This window comes from Bicyclus anynana, chromosome 5, assembly GCF_947172395.1.
Source record: "Bicyclus anynana chromosome 5, ilBicAnyn1.1, whole genome shotgun sequence".
Lineage (NCBI taxonomy): Eukaryota > Metazoa > Arthropoda > Insecta > Lepidoptera > Nymphalidae > Bicyclus > Bicyclus anynana.
This window is the reverse complement of record NC_069087.1, coordinates 11,225,483-11,242,521: the sequence shown is the minus strand read 5'-3', so window position 1 is coordinate 11,242,521 and position 17,039 is coordinate 11,225,483. Positions and strand designations below refer to the sequence as shown.

Here is a 17,039-nt window from a genome sequence, read left to right as displayed (position 1 = left end):
GCCCTATTCGTGATAGGTATTTACTTATGGATGATATTATGACGCAGATAAACTACCTACCGACAGAAGAAGCTTTAGCAATTAATTACTTCATTTAATGAACTTTAAGTAGGCCTTGGAAGTTTATAAACAAATGTCTATTTAACACTATGTAACATTTCGATTATAGACTGTGGTAAAACTACGAAGTTAAAAATAAATAAATAATAAAACACGAAAGTTTATTGTTGTAATAATAATATCCAAATTATTTTATTACTGTTTATAAAATATAGGTGCTGCCATCTATCGGTGTTTCGTGACATTAACTCGCTAGCTAACGTGAAAAGTGTGCGCTTGCGCAACTTTTTGGGTTCTTCTTCAACGCTATTGGCGAGACAGTTTCCAATCTTTTGTGTAGATGGCGCTTTTAGCATAACGTAAAAAAATCTCCAGTTTCGCAATAAAAAAGTAATAATAATAGTTATATTTTCTTAATTTAATTTATGTTTGTAAAGTTACTATTTGATTTGGAAGTAAGATAGTGTTTTACGAACGCTAGCTAGATTATAATTACGAGTATTATTACAAGATTATTAAGAGCGCGCCACTGGCCTTGAGTGCCTGGATTTATGTCACAGACACGTTGGTTATTGGTACATTTTGGTTACCTATGGCACGTTTTGGTTAGTAAAAGTTGTACTGTAGATGTATTTCATACAAACATGTGTCTTAACAGGATGTTTCGGATGATATTTTGACAGACACTTTCTATAAGATTCCAGAGTCAGACATAACTAAAACATTTGTAGGTAGGTAGGTATATTACAGAGTTACTATGTGACTTAGGACGTTAAAACGTTTTTGCTTAGTTTTTGCATTTCACAACAGCTGATTTGTATGAAAAATATGTATTATTCTTTACCTACAGAGCGTTTTACTTTCGTTTCTTATATGAATGGCTAAGGTATGGAACTCTCTCCCGAAGCCTGTGTTTCCTGATTCTTATTGATTTTCCGGGTATCTTTAAGACAAAAGTGAATAGGCATTTTCTAGGTGTTCAACCTTAGGCTACATCTACACTCACTACCATCAACACGTAATTTTATTTTCTGTAAAAAATAAGATCAAGGCACCTGTTAGGCTAGTACCCTAAACCTACCTACCTAGACCTATAGAGTATCTATTCTTACTGTACTTGGATATTTTGTTACTAAACTGAATCGACTGACCTACTTCACCTATGTTCGAGAATTATCACTACTTACTGAATCTGCGGCAATAATGTTCATAATTAATAAACAAATTGATAATTCCGAATTAACATATTGTTCTTCATTATAAGTATTTGAAGACATTGAAGTGTCTGTTTGTAATTTTAAATTATCAACTTTTCACTAAATGCATACGAAAGTATTTATTAAATCAATTTAAAAAAATTGTCTGTATGTCCGTTTGTTACTCTCTTTTTTTTCAATCTCTGAAACAGCTAAACCGATTTTAAATTCTTTTTTAATTTCTTTTACGAATGGTAAGCTTGATTATCAGCAAATAACATAAGCGACATTTATCGTTGTATTCCCACGGGAACGGGAACTTCGCGAGAGAATCAACAAGGCTTCCGCTAGTACCGAATAAACGTAACGACTCTTATTTTAGACATACTTTTTTAGGATTCCGTAACTCAGAAGGAAAAAACTGAACCCTTATAGGATCACTTTGTTGATCGTTTGTCCTCCCCTGAACTACTTCAATAAACGAAAAAACGAAAAAAACATTTGCCTTCAATTTATGCTCTTCCAGCTTCCACATTGTAACATTGTATTTGTATAACATATTGTATAACATTGTAATTGTTATGGATTTCGTTTAGCAATAAAAACACCAAAACTTCAACCTACAGGTGTACGGAACCTTCGGTGCGCGAGTCCGAGTCGCGCTTTTTTTTCTTTTCTGATTATAGAACTCGGAACCACAAGATCCGAAGCCTAATAACCTAGTCACTGAACCGTAAAGAAAAGTATAAGTAAAACAAACTAATTTATCTCTAAAATAAAGCTTGTCAGACGATTTATACACAAGATAAAATTGATGTGATAAACCAAAGTTCATGTTTTCTTCTTGGCAAAGAATTTATTATAACTTGAGCGGTATTGTTACGTAAATTCTTGTTTTATCAAAATAATATCTTAGAAGCTATTATTTTATTATACCCACAACACATTGTATAAAAGATTAAATATAGATAGGTATTACGAAGGCACCACCTTGTACTAATAATAGGTAGAGGAAATGAGGAAATTCTATTAGGTAGGTGTTTCAAATTCTATGGTGTTATAGAAACACTAAGTTTTTCCCATTCAAGCATGGATACTTTAATAAAATTTTCAATAAATCTAAGAAAAGCCTCAATAGCTCAACGGTAAGAGCGGTTTTATTTATCACTGAGAGGTGGTGGTTCAATCCTCACCCTGTTGGTCTATTGTCGTACCCACTCCTAGAATAGTCTTCCTCGACTAGTTGGAGGAGAATGGGAATAATGGTCATATTATAAAAAATATGGCAAATATACTGTATAAAAAATATTAGATTTAGTTATGTAAGGTCCAATTTTGCAAAGCGATATTTGTTGTTTTCCTTTGCAGCACCGTCTATAACATGCCATAAAAGGGTCGTTAATTTTAACGACAGCTATTAGAACATGGTTAGTTATGTCAAAATAGACAAAACTTATATACTCTAAGATCCGTATTAGAAACGACCTTCACCCATCTGTTCATTGGATTAAAAGTGTTTTATATCAAATAATAGTACGTTAAAAAATATATTGCAAGTAGGCTGTCGACAAACTTTCCTGGAAAAACTATTATTAACTATTACTTTGACCAGGAGTTTTTGAGGCAACCTACTCGCAATATATTTTATAACGAACTAAATCTATATACTTGTATATAAAAGAAAGGAGTGTCAGTTACACTATTCAAGAACGGCTGGACCGATTTGGCTGAAAATGGTAGCTTAGAACCAGGAGACGGACATAGGATATTCAGAGTAGGGGTATATGTAGGGGTAGGGTTTCACGCAGACGAAGTCGCGGGCGTCCGCTAGTTTGATATAAATATAAAACACTTTTCATCTATTAAACAGATGAGTGAAGGTCGTTTCTAATACGGATCTTCTACTATCCAAGCATAGCTCATTTTATGAAAGCTGAAAGTTAGTCATCCTGTGCTCTTACCATACGGTCAGACATACATTCATACATAATTACATACAGTTGTTATAATTGGCTATGGAAGAGTGAGGCCTTCTGTCACAGGCACCATCATGCCCAAAAGAAGGTTTCAACAATGATATTTGTATAAACTTGTATGTTTAAGCAATAAAGATTTTGTTTTATACGGAAGTACGATAACCAACAACAACAACTTGCACCACAAACTATTTCGCCTAAGTAAATATTAAAAATAATGCCCTAAAAACACAAAATCAGAAAATAAATGAATAAAAAAGGTAACATCAGCTACGTGGCTTATTCGCTATGCCAAGGGCAAAGATGTAAAAAGAGAGTAATTTTTTTTAATATCGTGGGCTAATGGCTCGTTTAATATCTTTTTAGCCGCTATGGCGTTGTTTTTATAATTTGAAATATTAATCTCCAAAATTTATAACAATATTGTTGTATTAAAATGATTTGAAATATCTCTAATGAGTTAAACGCAAGTTTAGTTTTTTTAGTTTGTCGAAATATACGAGACGAAATTCTAATAATTTCAAATACATATTGGCCTATGTGGGTACTATTGACACACTACCGTCCTCCCAACTTGTATTAATATCGAGGTTATTAAAAGCTGTTACTAACCAACTGTTTTTTTGATGTTGTTTAATTAATAGTTATACAATTTAATTTACGATGTCCTACAAATTGCGTGGTACGCTATCTCGTTCCGACGCACAGAATTTTTTATTTCCTGGTAACTCAGTTAGCTACCAGAATCAAGAATTTTCGTAAATAAAAAAGTTGATCGGCTCATCGAGATGAAACTACTCACGAAAAATTAACTTGAAAGTCCCAGACTAGTGATAGTGATTTGAAACAGCAGCGAGTGCATGATCATTAACCGACTTCCAAAAAGGAGGAGGTTCGTCGTTCGGCTGTATGTATATTTTTTTTTTTAATGTATGTTCCGTCATAATTCCATAATTTATAGACCGATTTTGAAAATTCTTTTTTTGTTTTGAAGGATTTGATTCCAGGGTGGTCCCATTATTTTTCTATGTCTGAGATGCAATAACTTTATGTACTATTGAGTGTTACTAAATTGATTAAAATTAAGAAAACCATACCCTACCGTAAGCTCGTGAGTTGATAATCCGCATTATATGTATCAAAATATCTCACCAGAGTGAAAGTGACGCGTTGTACGAGTAAGTTGGTATGATATCGTTATATTGCAGTTATAAATAAAGTAAATCACCAGAATCCCGTACATAATTAGTTTCATTGTGATGCAATGACGCGTATTCGGCTCGCATTTTACTATGTAAATGTTCACCTCTAATAGCTTTAGGTATGCTACGATCACGCTTTGAATTACAAATGTCTACAGTCATCGATATAAATCGTTAGATGGGCACCTCCATATTAGAGAACGCACAATTTTATGTCATTACCCAAAGACGTGCACGCACATCTTATCTTAGTACGTAACTTATCTTATTTTAATCCCTTAATTATGCCTTTGTGTTCATTTTGGAAGTGTAAAAAAACAAGCCACAACATGAATAAAGAGAAATGTGTAACGAGTGATGACGTACTCAATGTGCGAAACCAATGACAATTCCGCGACGCTTTGAGGCTCATCTAACGATCTACAATCGATGTCTACAGTGGTATATATAAACTTTAAATTCATCTTGGTTATTTACTCGGATTTTTTTTTCTTTTATTCAGGATTAGTTCGGTTTGTCGAAAATTAGTGGTAAAAGAGAATGCCAATCCCCGGCCCTAGCCTATTTACTTATGTCTAAAAAAATCTTGATACTTTAACAATGAAATCATTACTTTGTCAAAGTTTGCTACAACGTTTTACGACATTTTTAATTCCCCTAAAGTTCCCAATGGGGACAAGCTAAGATCGTAGACCATACAGCCCAAGTTCTAAGATATTTTTGAAGACTTATGATTGGTTTGCTTGTTCGTTTATTGTTTGTTAAGCTCGTTGGTAACAGAACGTTCAAGAAACATACTTTTATTAAGCCAATTATTTAACCAGCATATTATCATCTCCATATACTTTTATACGGTGACATACCTGTATTCCCGGGGCCAACATTGTATTGGCATTCCCCTTTTGCCTTTTCACCGTTGATGCACTTCAACCGAATTAAGTTAGCTTCAGAGTTTTCTATGTTACGTGTGCACTTCAATCATCTCTTGTGGTGTACCACTTTTGTTATTCCAAATACATATCATTAAACTAACTAACTAACAACTAATTTATATTAAGACTGTAAAGATTGCAAACAACAAAGAGTTACAAGAACAATACGTCATTAAATAAAGTGGCACGGTGAAGAAAGGACAGAACAACAACAAATTACCTGCTTGTCAGTAGTTAATCCTAAAGCAATATTGTAAATTACCTTACAAATGATGGTGTTCCAGGTAAACTTGTAATTTTATCGTTAAGTAGGTTTAACAAGGATTATGTTAATAGGTACTATTGAGTTTTATCTTTTGTCTTTAATTGACATTGTTTTATCGTTTAGCCAAATAAAGCAATTATTCTATTCCAAACTTTTTTCAAGTATGTACATACTGTGATAATTAAAAATGCGATTGATGTGTTGTAATATACGGGTACTGAAGTTATCCTGTAAAGTACTAGGTAGTTACATAGTATTTTGTTGCGCCATTTGATCGTTTGATCCGCTGGATAAAGCTTATTTATAAGCACATAATTAATTACAAGCAGACGCCGCGCGGTATCACTCGCATGGTTCCTGTTCCCGTAGGAATACGGGGATAAAATATAGCACTCCGTTATAGTGTAGATTACCAACAGTGAAAGAATTCTTCAAATCACTTCAATAGTTCCAGAGCCAATTCAAAACATACAAACAAACAATCAAATTTTTACACACATAGATTTTTTTGAATTTTCCAAGTTTGCCTAAATAGGTAGCTCACAACTTTTTCTTGGCTTAGCTCCAATAATCGTTATCGTTTGTAACCCTGACATCTTTATTAAACACTTATATTTTGCTATAACATTCGTCACCAGCGCAAAACTTGGCTTCTGACATGCATTTATTATACTAATTAGTTTTTTTATGTAAGTAATGACAATCTAAATAGAGAGATGAATCAGTGTGACTCATCAACGCAAATCCCAAACAATCGAACGCATCTAGAGTTGTTTGTCACAGCGATTCCTTTTACAGTTCACCAAACCAATATACCACATCCAATCATCACCTACTAAGCAAAGGTCTACACTCATAATGAGCAGCGTTATCCCATATTTCGCTACTCACTAACTTGGCTCCACCTTGAAAACTCAAGCATCTGTCTCAAGCATAACAGATTTTCCACATGTTTTCCTTCAGCGTTGAATTAAATGATCCTCTATCTATAACTTAAAATTCACATAAATTCACGAAGGTAGACTAAATGGAGACCACGGCTTATAGGATTTATACAACGCAGAAGTCTACGAGATTGCAGGATGCATTACAAAGTTCGTGAATTAATTTACATCACGCATTCTGTACAAACAAACAAGTTCTAAGGCTAGTGTTTTTGAATTTCTAATGTTATAGTCACAGCCTCATTCCATAATTAAAGGTTATTTTGCTCCAAAATATGCTCTCATTCATTCAGTATCGTGAATCGTGATGTTTGGAAGTCCCTACAAAAGGCCTATGTCCTGCAGTGGACGTCCATTGGCTGATATGATCATTCGCAGAAAAAATACAGTACCTAAACCATGTATAAATGACTAAGAGTTTGTATGTTTTTTGTTTAAATTCAGTATACAACTTTTGGTCTATTGGAAACTACTCAACCATTTGAATACAGTATAATACAGTACCTACTCCATTTGTAACTACACAACATGACCTTAATGGTACTTAGTTACATAACAAAATGATAAGGTTAAACCGACAAAAACCTATTAATAAATTACAGATCCAGTTTTTTACGATTTGATGTACCTATACAAAAGAGATAAAAAATGTTCATATGTTGTAAAAAATTATAAAACATTGTGATAGTTTTTTATGAATTCATTTATTATGAAACAGACTAAAAACACGCGATACAATGTCGGAGTATGCCCGACTAGTTGACTATAGTAACTTGGAGCAAGATAGTGTTAGTTCCGTTTGTTTACAAGAAGACGGGTACAATCAAGATGACATTCAAGAACCGTCGGAGAGCGTAACGGAACCTCTATTCTCCACCCTTCAAACCCTCTCTCAACGCGCGGTGCGCGCGGCCGCGGCGCCGCCGCTTCGCGTCCTGAATCGTGCCACGTTGCAAGAACCAGCTCATGACTAAGGGTTCGTATGGGTTCGGAACTAGTCGGGCATACTCCGACGTTGTATCACGTGAGTTTAAGCCGTGTTTTAAAATACATTATTATAAATAATACTCACGATTGTTTAAATTTGAAGATTAATTTGTAATAAATATATTCATAACTACAGTAAAATATTTGAGGAACTTGGAGTGAAAGATATACCTATTTAGAAGGGCACGTAAGTACCAAAGGTTCGGCCTTGAAGGCTTAGCGTCATAACAATGAAAAGGGCACTTAGCTTAGAACGCTATTGGAAAGTACTAATGGTTCAATAGGTTAAAGTTTGCAACTTTACAACTACGTTGCTATAGATGCATCGACTAGTTATAATTATACTATCGAATAACTATATTCTCAACATTGTAATTCAATATATAGGTCGGTTATATGTATGATCTAAGGCTGGTTAGTTGCTTACTACAGCTAAGGACGCTGGTCTCATAATGCATAAACAGGAATAGGACCGATATAGCTTTGCAAATGCTTAACGCTGTGATTCATATACTGAAGATTATATGTATAATGTGCAGTTTTATATAGTACGCCCTACAATATTAAAATCATCTGCATCTTAATTGTACTTGTGTTCAAAGTTTAACCCCCTACAATGTTAAAGGGTTAAAGTTAGAAACTTTACAACTACGTTGCAATGTATCCGGTTTGAGGAGGAACCAAAAACTTTCATAGTAGACTATCTGATGACTTTCCTATCTATTAATATGTTCTATAAATCATCTTGCAATTACTAGATCGAATTGCAATTTCATTTATCCAGTAATAGACTCAGTAAAAAGAAAACAGTTTACCTTATTAACTTGTTGATATATGGGTTGTGTATCTTAACTATTTTCTAATCTAGTTTACCTGTAAATTATCTCGTAATTGTACAAAACTGTTCTATTCTATATAAATAAAAAAAACACCTTCCAAAAAAAGACTAAATGGTTTGATAGCCAGTTTCATCTTTCTCATTTTCACACTTTCACTTCATCTTTATCACCTTTAACTGGATTGAAAATTTTAGTTAAAAACAACACTTAAGTGTATCAAGGATAGAGTTGATGTAGATTGAACTACTACGAATAGGTCGTACCCTACTTGAACTTAAAGACAGATAAGAGCGTCGACGTGCCAATACATAGCACCAGTTAAAGGTCACAAGGGAAAGTTTATGTCATATAGATAGATAGGTCCATACGTAAAGATTGTACATAGAATCTAGTCACCGTTTCATTGAGCACAGGTGACTGAGTAATTCTGAAAGGCCGGGATGAATACCGATCCAAGTAGTGCTAATAGTAGATTATGAAAAGGGTTTTTACAATTCGAGAACCATGGATTTCTTCGGGATGAAAAGTAGCTATGTGCTAATCCAAAGTCAAATCTACTTTATTAAAAATTTCACCAAAATTGCTTCAATAGCCGCAGCACAAAGGAGATCCTCCATCATCCCTTATTTAATCCCCATGGAGTTGAATTTATCAAAATCCTATTTCAGCGAACGTCTTCATCAGCTCCAATCTTTATTTTCAGTTCAATCAGTCGAAAATCCAAGATTTATACAAACTTTCATCCCCTTAAGGGTGGAATTTATCAAAATTCTTTCTTAGGGGATGCCTACGTCAAAGTAGCTTTATGCATGCAAAGTCTCAGGTCGATCGGTTTAAAATTGACAAAGTTTCATACAAACTTTCATTCCCTATTTTACTATCTTGGGGGTACAATTGATCAAAATCCTTTCTTTGCGGATTCCTACGTTTTAACGTCTACCTGCATGGCAAATTTCAGCCCGATCCGTCCAGTGGTTTGTTTTGGCTGTGCGTTCATAGATCACTACACCTTTGAGTTATTTATAGGTATTTAGATGTGTTAGTACTTCATCTAATCTAATAAGAATAAAACTTTTGAAGGGATAAATTAATAACTAATAACATAAATATATATACGTTCTTATAGACAACAGTAAAACATTTTTTTATATATATTTTTTCCTCTGTTCTTTTCAGGACCAGCAATATAATGGAATCTTACAAAATACTTGTAAGTGTAACGGTTCAATGACTGGTAAACAAGCCAAGCTATTGTTATTTCAATTGGAAAATTTGGAGGTTAAAGTTTTTTTTACATTACTTTGATTTTGTAGTAATAATAATAAGTCGGAAGTTATTGTTTACAATTGTTATAGCAATAAGAATAAATAATGTCAAAAAGTAAAACAGGTTAGTGTAATAGATTTAGGCAGCCAATTTTTTACGATTTTCAAGGGCAAATTATTGAGTATTATAATTATTTTATTATAAGTACCAACGTCACTTTATTCAAAAATGAATATAACTGTTTTTGCTTGTTTTGTTTTTTAATTTTTGTGTTTATAAGATAACCCTTATTAGTGCTGCTGCAAAAAACTATATTAAACACTGAAGTTTTCAAAAGTTATAGGATTTTTATCTTTTCGTTTATGTATAAAAGAGGAATTCCTTTTTATACCTTTTTAATGCTATGCTTTATTTGGATATACCTTTATCTAATATCTCGAAGGGTTTAGGCAGTAATTTAGATGAAGGCTCCCAGGTTATATTATCAACCGTTCAAAGGCATTATAATTATCTTCTATCAAATTGCCAAGACTAAATCCTTCAGACATACCAAAAGAGTTGATGTGAATGACGCAGCAACATCAAACAAGGTATTGTTTGATATTTCTGTGTTTAAATTCCACAACAGTCTGTTTGCTGAATAACTCAAACAAACGCCAAAATCTTCGAGATATTAAAAAAAAACATGACCGTTAAAGGTAGGTACTAGCGACCACCCGAATTCGTCCAGAGTATATTCGCTACAAAGAGACAAAAAATATTTACAGTGAATCAGAAGACACGTCCCTACTTAATTTTTTGGAATGTATGTAAATTTAAAACAAGTTTCATTAAAATAATGTGAATTATGGCACTTATATGTATAATTAAGAAATAGATGGAAAACATTTGCCAACCTCTATGACGTACGTGAGTGTTTTAAGTCTCTGCACGGGTAAATTAAAAAAAATACAAATTATAATTTGGCTAATTTAGTCTGTCTTTGGCCAAGTTTAGTTACTAGCCTACTAGTAGCCATATGATTTTGGTGTTTCAATTTGTAGTAGTATCATCGTCATCATCATATCAGCCGATGGACGTCCACTGCAGGATATAGGCCTTTTGTAGGGACTTCCAAACATTACGATACTGAGCTGCCTGCATCTAGCGAAACCCTGCGACTCGCTGATGTCGTCAGTCCTGCTGGGTCGACCAACACTCGTAGTATGCGATGTTTTTTTTTATTCTTTACAAATTAGCCCTTGATTACAATCTCAGCTGATGGTAAGTGATGATGCAATCTAAGATGGAAGCGGGCTAACTTGTTAGGAGGAAGATGAAAATCCTTTCGGTTTCTACACGACATCGTACCGGAACGCTAAATCGCTTGGTGGTACGTCTTTGTCGGTAGGGTGGTAACTAGCCACGGCCAAAGCCTCCCACCAGCTAGACCTGGACCAACTAAGAAAACCTCAATCGGCCCAGCTGGGAATCGAACCCAGGACCTCCGTCTTGTAAATCTACCGCGCTCACCACTGCGCCACGGAGGTCGTCAAAATATAATGTAATAAAAACCAATTACTCGACGGTGTTAATAATCCAATATCCACTAACGAATTATTTACTAACATCAAGTAAAAAGCATGCTTGTGTTTGAGTATTTCAAATGTCGTAAAACCGCAAACAAGGTAAATAACTACATTTATGGGAAACATCTTCACGTCTATGTACTAAAGATAAGATGTCTAAAATGATTACTCGTGGCAGTCATAAACCAATTTACCTTAGCTTATTCTAGAATATTTTTTAGTACTCATTAGATGGTACTTAAAAAGAGGATTTGGACTATACTCAAGTTTTAATCTAAATGTAATTTCTACGAATTCATCAGATTGTTAGAACGTGTTTGATTTTGATACCTACTTACTTATTGTTTCGGTCAATTTCTAATATTGGCTTCAATTGGTAATCAAAGCGCGTTTAAATTAGGGCGCGTTTATGATGTCATTGGGACTATTATATGTATTGCGACGTGACTCACAAAAACTTAAGTACCTTAAAAAGGCCTTGAGGTAGCTCTTTCTAAAATTAATGTACCTATTACGTACCGTAAAAAAACACTTATTATTTTTACTGATTAGAGAGAAAAATTAATTTTTCATCAGACTGAAATCTGCGCCTATCAGCTTAATTTTCACCTCACTAACCTCTTCTAAAATAAATCGTTATATATACCTAAAGGGTGACTATGTTTGACCTAGTTACTCAAAGATACTTTGTAATATTGCACACCGTGTAGGGATATGCCGACCAAATAATTGATTTTAAGAGCGGTTATAAAATTTATGTGAGCTCGTCGCTTCTTTCTGCCACTATGCATCTCTTGATAAGATACAAGTTCTTTTCGTTTTGTAAAAATCCATTATAGAAGATGTAGAAGAAGATGTAATGGATGTGAAAAACCAGATCTATGTGTCGCATATACAACGATACTTTTTTTTATTCTCTACAGGTTAGCCCTTGACTACAATCTCACCTAATGGTAAGTGATGATGCAATCTAAGATGGAAGAGGGCTAACTTATTAGGAGTAGGATGAAATCCATACTTATTTCGGTTTCTACACGACATCGTACCGGAACGCTAAATCGCTTGGCGGTACGTCTTTGTCGGTAGGGTGGTAACTAGCCACCAATTAAGAAATCCTCAATCGGCCCAGCCGGGGATCGAACCCAGGACCTCCGTCTTGTAAATCCACCGCGCATACCACTGCGCCACGGAGGTTGTCAATACTTATTACCTAGGTATAGATTAGAATAATTATTGAACCCATTATTATCTTAGAATAATTATTGAAGCCATGAAGCATTGTATTGTAGTGTTGCCGTTACCCATAGTTAGATATCAAACAAAGATCTTAAAAGATTATTTGATAAGAGCACAAGGATTATTTATATCACAAACTACAGCTCTTATTATAACAGTAGGTACATACAAATGCAAATAATCGTTATAACAATGTAGGATCCTGTAATATAAATAAGGTATGTAACATATTGGCTTCCCCGTTTAGCTCCCGTAAAATAGTATTAATAATAATTTCAGTGAAACATCTTGTATTATTTTGTTTATATATTGGTATATTACTAATGTTAGTATTCATGTCAAAAGATCGAAATCTACCATTTGTATATTATCAAATGAAAAATATAAAATTGAAAATTTTGAAAAACATGTAAATCATGAAATTAATTACATTCTCGATTAAGTCATCAATATTCTTTTTCAGTGAGCTTTAATTTGAGACCCCACTCGAGTATATTTGCAGACATTCGGTCGAGTTGTATTGTCAATAGCATAAAATAAAACAAGGCAGATAATAAGCCATACAATAAGTCAAGTATAAATAATTCATTTAACAAGGTCTTATCTGCTAATTCTTAATCTTCATTTTAACAAGACAAATATAAATATCATAATACATTATTACGAAAAAAGGTACACATCCTACTAATGTATTTTTGCCACCAACCACCACTATTTCAGTTTGAAGTAAAATGCGGGAATAAAAGTATATAATGAGCTTCCCAAAACGGAAAAACAACGCAATATACGTAGGGGTTGAAACGTTTAGAGACTTGAATGTATTGGGAAGGGTAGGTAGCTACCACAATACCGTATCAAAAGGCACCTTGCAGACAATCGTAGTACGAACTACACCACACCTCCCCTGATGTCGCACTTTTATCGTGTTTGCAAAGAACTAAAATAAAGGGTAACGGATCAGTATCGTAAACTTTGTTGATTTACTGGCGTCAATATAGTCCCGATAATGATGTTGATTTTAAACTCTTCCTAATAGATAATATACTTTTCTGATCTGATGCCTAGCCACCCACCTGATAAAACTGGTCGTATGTTGGTCGCGACATGACACCTACCGATCGCGACCAACACACGATCAGTTTTATCGGATGTCAAGCCGTTAGCGGTGCAGGCAAGTGAGCTTATTGGATATGTAGTGGGTGGCTAGCATGAGTCACGATATTAATCATCAAAATCATATCCCAGAGACATGGTACGTGATCCAGATCACGCCCAGGTTCAATTAAAAAAAAGAAATTTTGATTTCTTTCAATAGGTATCTTTTTATTAAAGTGCCTGTCCATTACTGAAGGTCGGCGGTCAGCTTTCTAAACTTCTCATTGTTCATGACTAGGCGGAAAATTCTCTTACTGTGTCTATGCCAGTCCACTCCCTTATATTTCCTAGCCAAGACTTCTTTCTTTTCAATAATGGTACTGATAAATAAAACTGATCCAAACATTGGAATCCAGTAAATGAAATAGCAAGGATAATCAATAATTTGAAATAGGTAAATTTTTTCACTTATTTTTCTCTTATACGAGCTAATCCAGCAGTTATCTGTGAAAGACATAATAAACATTGTGTACACCTACATAATATTAATGGATTCTGTATAATTGTTAAGTAATTCCTTATAATTCTGTAGGTAGAGAAGTCCATAGTAACTTCGTGCACGTAAATGTAAAGATAAGAGGTGAATAATAACGACATGGCAATTAATTTTACGGTGTGGTTACTCCAACAATTCTTATCATCGTTTAGGCTTCAATTATGCAAGCTTTTATAGTAATAAAACCCATTGCGATAAATTTACGTACACTCGTGTGGTTCTTAAGACGAGTTAAGATTTTATAAAATCTTTGGTGTGATAAAATTGTTGGTGTTTTATGAAATCTTCGTAACACACGTTTGTGGGGATTTTCAAAGGGTTTCACAAAATAGGTGAAAATATAATTATATCTATAACAGTGGCGAAGGATGGAATATAGATGAAGGTAAGCCGTCCCAAAGAAAACCAAATTCATACAGAGTGATACAAACATCGGTTTCTCTTATATCTAGATACAGTACAACAAAGCATGGATTTTAAAGGTAACCCGGCGGCAATCGGCTTGCATAAACTCTTCGCCGCTGATCATACTAATATTATAGAGAAGTAAAGTTTGTGGTATGGCAGAAAGTAATCTTTGGATCTACTGAATCGATTTTGAAAATGATTTTACCACTAGAAATCCGCGTTACAAGTCTTTAAAGAAAGGTTATTGGTATATGTTACTCGTATAGCTTTTATCCTCGTATTTTGACTCCGTATTTGTATAGAAAAAACACATAAAAAATATGTTAAAAACGTGGAAACTTGTTAAATAATAACTTGTTAATAAGTTTAAGGGGTTGCTGTGTAAACTCCTACATATATTATGTAATAATAATAAGTATCTACACCATATTCGGCTCTAACTCCGGCTTTGATGTTTGCCAAAACTATCTTATCACGATGACGGAATTGCGTATTTGAATCAAAAATATTCTAAAAGAACATATTCTATCTATCTTCATCTGTCATCGTTTAAGTAACTTAAGTCAGCAAATAGATGTCGGCACCATTGATTGATTTAAATCAGCGATCACAAAACATCAACTTCGATAATATATTAACAACTCCAATACAGTTGACGTTATCGAATCAGTATTTTGGTAAGCACTCATATCGCTATCAGTGAAAAATTGCAGATTTTACTAGCCTTGGCTACCTTTACTCTGTCTTGGCCGACGAATTTCTCTTCTTATTTTTAACCGACTTCAAAAAGGAGGAGGTTCTCAATTCGGTCGGTATTTTTTTTTTTTTTTTTTATATGTATGTACACCGATTACTCACTGCCATTTCCGACAGGACCACATGAAACAACACTGTCTGCAAAATCTAAATCTAAGATATGCTCACATGGCTTGAATTAATACATCACCGGCTTAGCACCGCCTTCATACTGATCAGCAGGTAGAACATATTATGATGTTATTTTTCGCTTTTTAGTTTAGTGGGTACGTTTTTAGGTTTGGAAGTCGGTTGTATTTTTTTTATTAAAATTTTTTATCAGATTGAGTTGTAAATTCTCTACTTGTAACAAGTCTTACTATTTAATGCTAGTTTACGTACTACTTTTTTTTCATGTTTTTTGAGACGTTATAACATGAAAATTTTAGTTTTTAAATATGTTTTTGATAATACGAGCCAAAACGCCTGTCGGCCATGATTGTCTATATTTCAATTGTTTCATGACGTCACTATAAATAAAAAATCCTTTACAAACGGAGCGTTTGACAAAAATATTAGTTAACAATTTAGTTTGAATCAAGTAACATTGTGACGTCACGAAATGTCACGTTTTTGAGGTTTTGGAAAATTTAAAAAAATACATACGATATTGCAACGAAATCTATTTTTATATCTTTTAATATAGTATAGGTAAGTACAGTGGAATTACCGCCATTCTTTTGTTCTACGACCGTATGCAATGTGCCAGTCACCCATACTGAGTCGTGAGTGCTGACACTAAAAATTTGTTAAGTCGACAGTCGCATAATGTACTCGTAAGTGTACTACAGTCTCAATTGTCTGGATTAAATTGAATGTACGCAGCTCATTGTCCGCAATTTATCAGTCATGTGTGTGTCATGCACTTCGTTCATTACCCACAACCATAAACAAATACATGCAACTAGCGGACGCCAGCGAATAGGGATGATGACTAGGTTTGAATATATTGATTTTTATGATACATTCGGGGAAATAGGGTCAATGTTAACTAATTTATACATAAAAAGCAAAGATTGTCTGGATATTTGCAAAATAAATAAGATTATAAAATTTCAAAATCTTTTATCGTAATTAGATGAAAATTCATACAGTTTTAGCTTCCTTACATTAAATGTGGCATTTTTAAATATCTGAACTATAAACATAAACGCACAAATAACAAAGATATTAGTAATTTTGTTTATACGCACATACAAATCTGACGATCATTACATTGCCTACGACGTCATTAGTTCGTGCCATTTTGTATGGGGCGTTTTTCAGGGATCCGCGGCAGCGCCGCAAATCTGACCCTTTAAATCCCTGTAGCTGCGAAAGTAATGATCGCAGATACCCTGTTCCTTTTACAAAATTGCTTTACTATTAGCGTACTCTTAATTTATATACAATTTAAAAAACTGTCACCATCCCTATTTGTACGCCTTTTCTAAACCCCTACGCAAAAAGGGGGGTGTTATAAGTTTGACGTGTCTATCTGTGGCATCATAGCTCCCGAACGGATGAAGAGATTTCAATTAAGTTTTTAGAGTTTACTCCTTAAGAATCGATTTTCCATGTATAGCCCCCGGTATGAAAAAAATATGGGCAGTAAAATTCAATGAACGAATGACAGCGTTACATTTTTGTGCGCAATCTATTCTGCGCACCTTTCAGGCGTAGGTATTGAGACGTACATAGTGTATGCTGCGGGGCAACACACACCTATTTAGAC

At 34.1% G+C, this 17,039-nt stretch overlaps 1 protein-coding gene across 5 annotated transcripts in view; it reads right to left on the bottom strand.

The window, feature by feature from the left end:
* LOC112052365 (kinase D-interacting substrate of 220 kDa B) overlaps window positions 1-17,039 on the bottom strand; it is a 75,459-nt gene that overhangs the window by 51,514 nt on the left and 6,906 nt on the right. The gene's annotated exons all lie outside the window — the stretch shown is intronic.